The sequence below is a fragment of the Oratosquilla oratoria genome, chromosome 33, assembly GCF_046742065.1.
Source record: "Oratosquilla oratoria isolate Oo_2021 chromosome 33, ASM4674206v1, whole genome shotgun sequence".
Taxonomy (NCBI): domain Eukaryota; kingdom Metazoa; phylum Arthropoda; class Malacostraca; order Stomatopoda; family Squillidae; genus Oratosquilla; species Oratosquilla oratoria.
Window position 1 is genome coordinate 4145342 of NC_134809.1, and position 11466 is coordinate 4156807.

Consider the following 11466-nt stretch of genomic DNA (forward strand, 5'->3'; position numbering starts at 1 on the left):
AGTCAGCAAGAGACCATAGATGTCTATGTCGTTTTCATATAAAAATTGGGTCTTTCCATCACAGACTCCTAACAGTTTGAATTATCATTATCCCTTTCCATCATGCTACCATTATCCCTATTTTGTCAGCGATGACCAGCGTTTCTGTTCTTGAGAATTATATTTCACAGTAAAAGAAAAGAGGAGGGTAGTAGAAAAGAAGGATACTAATTAAAAGCGATCAACATGCTATTTGGAATGGAAATTAGTTTCCAATGCTAAAAAAGTGCTGGACAACTGCATAGAACTGAATCGGTCAGCCTTCCATGCAAGGAAAAACAACCATGCAGATGGCAACATTCCCGTGATTAATTCGATCGATATCATAAATAATCCTCATTCCAGTCAACTTCCGTTCCCACGCGAACACAGCTTCGGGCAGTCACTTATTTTTAGGACTCAATATTTTCCGGATACACACAGTATAGTTTTATGTTGTGTTTTCATTTATCTATTTGTATATTCATTAATTCATCTAACGTAGTCATCCTGTAGCAAGGCTTTCTTCTGTCATCGAATGCATACTCAACATCTACATGTTTACTCGTATTATCGTTACGTTCCACACTTGCCCCAAATAGATTCCATTTGTGTCAACATACATTTGAACATGTATTAATACCAGACGTTCACTCTTCTTTAATAATTAATTAACTAAGGAAGAACTTCTGGTTTACTTAGTATAATATTCACTTCACTCCACCAGACCGCATTCACTGTCCTCGATATATTTTTCCAAGCTATCGTCAAGGTCTTTCATTCTGCTGAGGGATTCTCCGTGGCTTCTATTGGCTAACGAATGACCTTTATATCACACTGAATTCGAGTACATGCACTGTCAACATTGTTTTGTAAATATGCAGTATGTTACATCGTACGAAACACTAAAGTGCAGAAAAACAGTAACGTGCAGTCCCAGAATAAGCATGCCGTTATTTATATGTAAATCTAAACCATCTACGTGACGCTGCGCAATATTTTTCACTAACGTCATGAAATTAGAGGTAATTATGTAAATGTGACAACAGTGAGCTATTCTTTGTAAGCAACACTGCAATACACAAAGGAAAATAAGTGTAGAATACAACCCGGGGTTGATCTGCCTTCACGGGGAGCGCCATGTTTTGCCACAAAATAGTGTTCGTTAGGCCTTTTCTGAATCGAACCCACGACGTAGCAGGGAATAAATAGAGAGCAGAGTAACCATTTCTATAACATAATAACAAAGCCGCAGCGTGTATAGATATATATTGTTCAGTAACACGACACACTTTTTATGTTCTCAACCTTCCTAGCCATCTTTCTGTGGGGGTAAAGATGATCGATAATGAGGATGATGTACAAATTGGTCGAAAGCAAGATTTTTCTGGGACGAGCAAGGGCGTCTGGACAGTGTTTCAACGGCAACAACCAGTGACAGTGTGACAACGAAGAGATGAAGTAATAGATAAAATAAAGAAAATATTTAAGGAGAGCAGCAGATGGAGGGGATAGTTAAAATGAATATTGTGTGACTGTTCCCTGGGAATGCAACTAAAGTCTCAAAAATAATTACCGTATAAACCTTAGTCAATAACCCATACTGCCCAGTCTAATGGAGAAAGAGAGATATTGTAAACGAACAACCATCATGATAATAATAACGATGATAATAATAATTAATAATAATAATTGAATGATAATAATAATTAAATGATAATAATAATTAAATGATAATAATAATAAAATAATAATAATAATAATAATAATAATAATAATAAAGGAATTACGTGAGGGCCATGAGGAAAAAAACTCATAAAGAACGCATTGATTTGTCATTTGCTCATCAGCGAGTCATCAACATAATCGGCGGTGGTTATGATAAACTACGCTCGCTGCTCACAGTCTATCATTTATATTTCATCAAACCTTTCCCGTGAGTCTCTTTGTTATGTAGGTATTGTAATCCTCAAGGCTCTTATGCTTCGTACATTAGCAAAGTAAGCGTGGCATTATTTGCACATTTCTCTTATGTTTGTTATTTGTCAGGTAGCATGAATCAGTGTTTGATGTTGGGGTTTTATTGAAATTGTTTTGTGATTTTTGCACATGTAATCCCTGACCGATACGCGGAGATTCATTTATTCCAATAGATGAAAGACACTTGTTTTGTGATTTACTAATCTGTACATCTGATTTGTACGTCTTATCACTGGTTTTGATAATGTATACCAAGAACATGAACCATTATATAAATGCAGCCCTTGGGAACTTCTATTTTTTTTTTTTTTATTAATCATATCTATGAATATTATTCTATTTTATTATATTTAACAAATTATGTTATTTTTTATAAATTGTTTAGGAGTCCATGTGTGCTAAGGTCCTGTCTTTTGCAAGAGAAGATGCCCAGGAAGACGACTCAAGGATGGAATTGAAGAGAATGAAGACCTTGACTATATGCCCTTCTTGGTTGTAGCATCTTCTTGTAATTTACGTATCCATTTTTTCAGTATCTTACATTTTACCTTTGAGTTGTACATATTTGTTCTTTGAGAAAAATAGATACTTCTGAATTAGTTCTTTGTGATAGTGGCATAAACTGATTTGAAATTAGATCCAACAAAGTCATCAGTCTTATCTTTACCCAGGATGCAGACACTGGTTTGGAAGTGTTCGAAGGATATCTCTGCAAGGATTACCCTCTCCTTGCTTCGCGTGAACCCATGTAGCTCATCGGACGAAGATCCAAGCCTCCAGCAGGAGCGGTTCAAATCTATACTCTCCATGGACGTTGCCAGGCAACTGAGTTGGGAACTAGGCCAGTGCCTTTTTATTCCCCTGGTTTTGGGAAAAGATATAACGCCGGCCCTCTTCCAGGTGACAAGAAATTTACTTGGCAGCATAAGGAAGTGTTATCTCCGTAAGAGACATCACTTGTTGGAGGAGACACCCACAGAACTCATGGCTCTAGCAAGTCGACCAATCCTACCGAGAGCTGTTTGGGGTGGGAAGGGTGACAGCATGGGGGTTTGCCCAGAGAAACCGTGAGGTATGACGTCTGCGTCCAATTGATGATGATGGTGGCCCACGCCACCCCGCTGTTTCCTTTGTCAGTACTATGGGAATATTAAACAGCGGTGTCACTGTACAGTAGGCATACCCGTACACTGCTCAGCCCCCGCGTTTGGTTCACCATTCCCAAACCCAGACACCTGCACAGATTAAAGTAAAACCCACGCGGCGTCCTCTCCGTTTTGTAGTGTATCACTTTGAATTCGAAATACTCTGAGATTCAGAGCATATCCGTTTTCGAGAGATCCGAATCTGAATGAGATTCATGGTGGTTGAACCATGACCCCTCCCCAGCATTCCCACTGTAGCACCACCAATCAGGGATACATAGGCAACACAAGGACCCACCACTTGACCTCCCACTCCCTCCAGTCCACTCATCCCAGCTCACAACCAACGCCATTTCTCATTAGCTTACTATGTCCTCTTACTAGAAAACCATCTTCCTCCATCCACTACACCACCCATAACCTTTCCCTCACCGTCCAAAGAAGGGAATCAATTCCTCATCTAAAACAATACAACAAATAGCATAATATGTACAAAATATCATATATCTTTCACCTCAAAAACGCCACCAAATCAGTCCCATCTCAAACACGCAAGATATTTCACACCCACACCCTGGCCTGGGGCTTGTGCTGCCCCAAACCACGAGGTACGAGGTGAAATACATCCCAGCTTTGCATTAATCCCACATACCAGACCCACAGAAAAAGAGTAAATCAGATCCATATAGACCCATCACACTTGCACTCCCTATTGGCTTCTCAATGCCTCCAGAAGTGCAATAAATAATTACTTGTCATCCTAATTTCTCATCCCTAAAATCGATCTCCCCCTCCTTTTCTACATTTCCATCAATAAAAAATGTTCCCCTCCCGTGTAGTGTGCTGACTGCATGCTTTTTGCAATCTCAATTTTATATGGACTTTATCTTAGTCATTCAGCATTCTTTTATGAGTGGGGACTAATGTCCAGTCAAAATGAATGCTGACAACTTTTTACTTCTATTGCTCTTCCATTATAATGATCTCGAATTTCTCCCTTACCGCCACTCTGACTTGACTTCTTCATTGTGATATCGTCCTCAAGGGTAAAAACGCTAGACGTTGCTGAGAATACCATAATGCTTCTTCCCTCCCAAAATATGGACACATCCACTTCCCGACATAAACCCTCAATCTGCTCCTTATAAAAAACCTCTTACTCTATGGACATCCATTACAAAACCCCCTAACAGACAAAAAATATCCTTCTCCGCCCCAACCCCCACCATCAAACCGTCAACATCCATTTTCATTGTGAGACACTTGGAAACATAAACAAGCATCCCATTTCCACAAATTTATTCTACCAGCCTAGATACCAGATTCCGTAATGGAATAGTCGTGGAATTATCCCACACCGGGAAATTCTGCTCAAGCAAAACTTCGAACCCAATAATAGAGACGCAGACTAACATTTATTAACATGATTGACGGAGTGATGATAAAAACATATTGAAATTTCATATATTACATATGACATATTGGTTAGATTACCAAGTATTGTACTTTGGATATCGCGTTTAATTATTATCTTATCTATTTATCTATTCATTAATTTATTTTGTTTAAATGTCGTTTCTCTGAGTATGATAAAAATCGATCTAGCTCATTTCTGTAACTTCGTCATTTACTTCATTTGACAAAATTTTGTTGTGGTCAGATCAGCGGTTGTTCTTTGATTTGGTTCGGGCTGTAATAATGATTCCTTTATATCTTACAATGTATAAAACAAAACAATTTAGTTTGCACTATGGTTCTGCAGATTTATTGTAGAAACACGTCCGTTTAGTAGTAAGTTCGACTTAAGTTGAAATAAGATTATGAGGTTGAATTGATAAAAAATGGTGAGTATGTGAAGAAATAAGAGTTCAAAAACACGCTTATATTTTGGTGTTCATCAAAGATGAATACTGAAGTCTATTAATTCACTCGTTTTCCAACGTCTACTGTAAGTATGCAGGATCCGAACAAAAATTGTTAAACGTTAATTTGCAAAATAAAAACACGAACTTTAATTGTAAATACTTTAAAAATTCAAATAATCCAGAAAATTTATCGATAATATTAAATGAATTACGAAATTAATTATGTTTTTTCTTACTCTCGCACTCACAAAACAGGTGCAGATGGTGGTGGTAGAGCTGAGGATGTTGTAGCAGATAAAACCAAATAAACGGGAGTTTAAACCAATTTAAGGTAAGAATTTTATGGGAACTTGTACTTTTCACATGCCTATCGTGATTATTTTAAGTATGAGGTATAGGAGCTTATTTGGAGGTTTGAAACTTGTATTTTTTGGATATTGTTAGACGACTCGCCGACATGCTGAGCAGTAACCCATGCAAGTCATAAATTACTCAATAAATAAAAATAGTTTGAAATACAACTGCAAACCACAAATTTTATAACATTTTCGCGAGTAGAATTAAATTTTTCATTTAGATTGTTTGAATTTGTGGATTATTATGAAGGTAGTAGGATTTTGTCGATATTTAATAACTTGCATCCTTGAGGGCAATATGAATATCCCTTTGAACAGGTGTTGTCACACGAAAAGGGATGAACGGAGAAAAGGAAATTAGAAGTGAAAAGCATTCTGTACTTTGAGTGAATAGTCTTTGATAATAATATTAAAATGCAGTGATTTGACATTTGTGTCGGTGGGATGTCAAATCCTTCAAAATACGTACTGCATGAAGCATGCTGTCAGGACAGTACGCCATACGGGGCAATAGGTAGTTCTGAAAACTAATCCAGCAACAGAAATAGTACTGAATTAAATGAAAATAAATAAAGTCGTGGTTAATTTCAGGAACGAAGGCGAAATATGAATACTTTTAAGTCTATTGCGTAAATTTTGTGTACCGAAAAAACAAACATATTTGATATTTTGTTTACATTCGGACAGACCACGTTCCAGGCAAACTGATAGTGAAAATAAGCATAGGATCACTAGAACCTTGCACTTGTTTCAGGTTTTGTTGTAACACAAATACTGAAAGTTTTTACCATTTAATTCCCCCGCGAAAGAAAAAAACGAATAAACGTTGTAATTTATCTTGTTTCGAATGAAAGTCGTCCGTTGAAGTGGATCACAGTTATTGACGACATTGTTCGACAGTATGAACTCGTAGACAAGACATTGTGCTAGAAATACATCCTGCATTTCATATGCCAACAAATTGACCCGAGTTAGGTCCACTTGTTGGCTACCAACGGGCAATTTCATTAATCTGATGAATCTTCCATTGTTGGCGGCCATGTTAAACCCGTCAAGATGCGTTGACGACGACTTCGGCTGCATATCTACGATGCTGTCTATTATAAGACTGAGTTTGATTCGGCCAGTGGCCTTCACTCTCAGGCATGTAATTATTTCCCCTTGATTCATATTGCGGTCGGCCACAGGAAGTATTGGAATGATGTGTATATATTTATTTTGGTCAGTAATTACTGTCATTTCATATGTATTTTACTGTAAGGAAATTATATTAAGTAAGAAATAATCTGAAACATTAATGTTGTCATTTGTAACCATACAATTTATGTTGTGCACGCACCCTTTGTCCCATCTCCCGCATTTTCCCGGTTGTTTGTGAAATGAAGTTGGAGCGTGCAAATGGCTGGTAAAAATAATCCTCCGTACCCCATGATCTCTTAGTTTAGACGATAAAAAAGTCGTAACTCTTGCAAAATGTCATTAATGTAATTTGTTCTGCCTAACATCAGATAATTTGATTTGACGGGGACTGGGTGGGGGCGCTTGGGAATAAATGGCGTCTCAGTAGTGTATGGCGACATTCCCTTCAACTGAATAAAATATTGTGGTGTAATCTAGATAGAAAAAAAAACTTGAAGGGCCTCACCATGACTAAACAAACAATGAATGAAAACGGGTAATGTCATAGAGGCGCCATGACATCTATATGGAGGGAAGTATCGCAAGTTATATTATTTTTCTTATTAGGCATGATGCGTTGGTCTGCTGCCTCGCAGCACGTGGACCCGGCTCCCGGTGACTGCCACCCAGTTTGCCTTATCACAAAGGGCCAAGGTGACGGGATTCGGTTGTAGCTATGCCTTTCTTGGTGTATTTTTCACACACACACACACACACACACACACACACACACACACACACACACACACACACACACACACACGGCGCTGTGGTTAGAGCTCTGGCCCGCCACTACGGAGGTCCGGGTTCGATCCTCGACCGGGGCTGAAATAATATCAGTATCGCAGCGCTGAGGGGTGTTACTCCAACTCTCGTGGGCGGGGAGTTGGGTGTGTGTGTGTGTGTGCAAGGTCATAGCATTACCCATAGATCGGACCTACGAGCTCTGAGCTCTCTTCCAGGAGGGAAATAGCTGTCGATCACGAGTCCAACACGTGATCCAAAGACCAAGTGAATACACACACACACACACACACACACACACACACACACACACACACACATATATATATATATATATATATATATATATGTGTATATATATATATATGTGTGTGTGTGTGTGTGTTTTCACTCACTGCCGCCAGACCACCACAGTCATTACCACTACCATCATCAATACAATCACTACTGCCACCATCACTGTCATCATCACCACCACTGTCACCACTTCCACCACCTCTCATACCGCCATGACTCCCACCACCATCCCTACCACTACCATTAACCACCACTGCCACCTCCACTATGACCTCTATCACCACCATCACCGCCACTGCCACCACCATAATCAGTGCCACTGACATCATCACGACCATTATCACCATCATCATTCACACCGCTATCATCCACACCTCCATCAATACCTCCACCATCAATACCACCATAAATACCACCATCATAAATACCACCATCATCACCACTACTGTCACCACCACCTCCACATTACTCACACCGCCATCCCTACCACCACCATCACAGTCATCACTACCACCACCACCATTACTGTCACCATCACCACATCACTCACGCCACCATCCCTACCACCACCACCCCTACCACCACCATCCCTACCACCACCCCTACCACCACCATCCCTACCACCACCATCACCTACCACCACCATCACCTACCACCACCATCACCTACCACCACCATCAATACCACCACCATCACTACCACTGCCAACTCCACTATGACCACTGTCACCACCATCACCGCCACTACCACCATCACCGCTACTGTCATCACCACTGCCACAATCACCGCCACCACCATCATTACTACCACCTCTATTGCCGTCATCACTACCACCTCCACCATCACTCCCACCACCATCACTCTCACAACCATCATTACTGTCACTATCACTACCACCATTACCACCTCCACTATGATCACTGTTACCACCATCACCACCACAGCCACCTCCACTATCACCACCATCACCACTCTCACCTCCACTATGACCACTGCCACTACTATCACCATAATCACCGCCACTGGCACCACTACCATTGGCATCACTACCACCGCTACTGGCACCACCAACACCACCAGGAAGTACCCGATACCCCAGAAGAACCCGACTCGTACATAGTCGTGCGTTCCCGACTTCCGAAACTTGACCTCGCCCCCCCCCCCCGGTGCACAGTATGTACAGTACCGGGGCTTGATCCGAACAGCACTCGGGAGCACGAACTCGCCTCCCCCCACACACACATGACCCGACCGACTCCGGTGAAGTTGACCCCCTGAAATACAATGCCTCCTATCGAAGGCGCGCGCGCGCGCGCGCGTGTGTGTGTGTGTGTGTGTGTGTGTGTGTGTGTGTGTGTGTGTGTGTCTGAGTGAGTGAGTGAGTGACAGTTGAATAAAATCGCCTGGCAAGACCCACGAAGGGCGAATGCTGGCTAACCAGAGCTTCTCTCCGGAAACGCACGCGCCCATGTTTCGTTGTCTACGAAGGTCAGGTGATTTTCTTCAGCATGTGAGGCAGTTGGCACAGTTCTTGCCACAACGAAGAAGGGGAGGGAGGGGGAGCCAGTTACTGTTTCCCTGGCAAACAACACCCCCTCCTCCCCTCCACCCCTCCACCATTACCATCACCTCCTGCCCCTCCTCTCACCCCTCCTCCTCCCCACACCACCCTCCCCATTCCTCCTCCCCTCCCCATTCCTCCTCCCCCCTCCCCTTCCTCCCCCCTCCCCTTCCTCCTCCCCCTCCCCTTCCTCCTCCCCCTTCCTCTTCCCCTTACCCTTCCTCCCCCTCCTCATCCCCTCCCGCTCCTCCTCCTCATCCCCTCCCGCTCCTCCTCCTCCTCCTCTTCCCTCTCTTCTTTCCTCTCTTCCTCCTCTTCCCTCTCTTCTTCCTCCTCTTCCTCCTCTTCCCTCTCTTCTTCCTCCTCTTCCTCCTGGGCTTCTCCCACTACATCCTCCTACCCCTGCTAGGATCCCAGTACTCCTACGTCCTTCTCGTCCTGGCTTCACCACCACCACCTCCACTTCCAACTCCTATCCTCCTTCACTTCCTCCTCATCCTCTTCCTCCTGCACCTCCTCCTCCACCCTTCTCACACTCCTCGTTTCTCAGTCTCAACCTCCTCCACCTCCTCCTCCTCTCATGTGACCTCCCTCCCCCCGCGCCCTCCGTCGCCGCCGCCGCGTGAACCTTAATTACGATCGTGGCGGTGGAGTATTTTTTTTTTTTTTTTTTTTTTTCCTGGAGTGAAAGCACCAGTTCGAGAGGGTGACTGGGGCACCGGGGTCAGGAAGGAATCGCGACAAGGGAGACACCCTAAAGAGGACCCCAGGTAGAAAGAGAGAGAGAGGGGTGCAGAGTACATGAAGGGTAAACACCACATGCCTACGTACTGCACAGGTCGAGCGAAAACGTAGCCATTACGGACTCAATATGCAAATGGGTGACACACACGCACATACACACACACACACACACACACACACACACACACACACACACACACACGACTCGGTGGCGCGGTTGGTAGAGTACCAGACTGTTGTTACGGTGGTGCCAGCGGTACCTGGTTCGAATCCTGCCCAGGGCTGAAATTATTTCAGTATCGCTGCGCTTCGAGTCGTTACTCCAACTCTCGTGGGCGGGGAGTTGGGTGTGTGTGTGCGTGTAAGGTCATAGCATTATCCATAGATCGGTCATGCGAGCTCTGAGCTCTCTTCCGGGAGGGAAATAGCTGTCGATCACGAGTCCAACACGTGATCCAAAGACTAAGTGCGCACACACACACACACACACACACGAGATAATGCAAACACGTACACATACACATGCACACGATTTTTTTCTATTTCATTAAACCCTTTTGATTGGACGGAAATTATTTTTAAATTGCTGAGCCTTTTCGACGTTGAAAATACTTGTCTATTTTTTATTTTATTTATGTATTTGTTTATTTCTTCGGAATCCATTCCCAACTGATGGAATCACTTTTGGAAAATATGAATCCTCGGTATAAAGTCAGGAATATTATTGTACATGCATAGCTTTGTGCACGTACAGACGCACACACGCACAAACATACATACGCACGCGCGCGCACACACACACACACACACACACACATGTGTTATGTATGTATATATGTGTGTGTTTCTACTACAGCAACTTGCCAGTCCTATTCATCACCCGCCCCTCCCTTTCGCCTCTCCCTCTCCCTCCCTTTCCCTCCCTCTCCCTCCTTCCTCCTTCCAGATATCGAAGCTCCCAGCCTCTCGTTGAACCTATGGTATTTCCCCTGACGCAAGGCGCGGAGCCCCAGGGTCGCCGGACACTGCGAGAAGGGTGGCACGGAGCCCTAGGGTCGCCCTGCACCTCTCCCAAATCCCACCCCTCAAAAATTGAAATAAAGAAAAGAAATAGTAGTAATATTTTTTTCATGAAGAGAAACCCTCTGCTTTATTAAAGAGTTAACAATCATGGTCATTTTATATTTCTGCCAGGACGGTGATGGATTTTTATTTATTTTTAAGATTCCTTACATTATATAGAAACATATAATTTTTAAAAGCAGGCCACGCCCCCCCCCCTAAATTCTTGTCCTGCCCCCCCCCCCACTGTCCTAAACTAACTGAAGGTGGCACCAACAAAAAAATAGCGAGAAGCCTACACCAGAAGGAGCTGAGTAGCTGCGGCCTAAGCCTTTGCCTAATGCGCTAAGGGACTATGGGGGCAGGTTGGGAATCGGCGAGGAGTGCAGGATTCGAACCCACAAGGCGAATACGAGACGCTTTTCTATAAAAAAAATTATTTGTGTTCTCGTAACGTTTATCGGGTTACTGGTTCGCTTTTAAGTTCTACCGATATTTTTCCTAAATATATCCAG

The 11466-nt window shown here is 42.9% G+C and overlaps 1 protein-coding gene across 1 annotated transcript in view; it reads left to right on the forward strand.

The window, feature by feature from the left end:
- The first annotated feature begins 5219 nt into the window (after positions 1–5219).
- LOC143017716 (uncharacterized) overlaps positions 5220–11466 on the forward strand; it is a 22454-nt gene continuing 16207 nt past the window's right edge. Inside the window, exon 1 of the mRNA XM_076172493.1 lies at positions 5220–5339. The gene's annotated coding sequence lies outside the window, so the exon portion shown is untranslated. The remainder of the gene's footprint in view (positions 5340–11466) is intronic.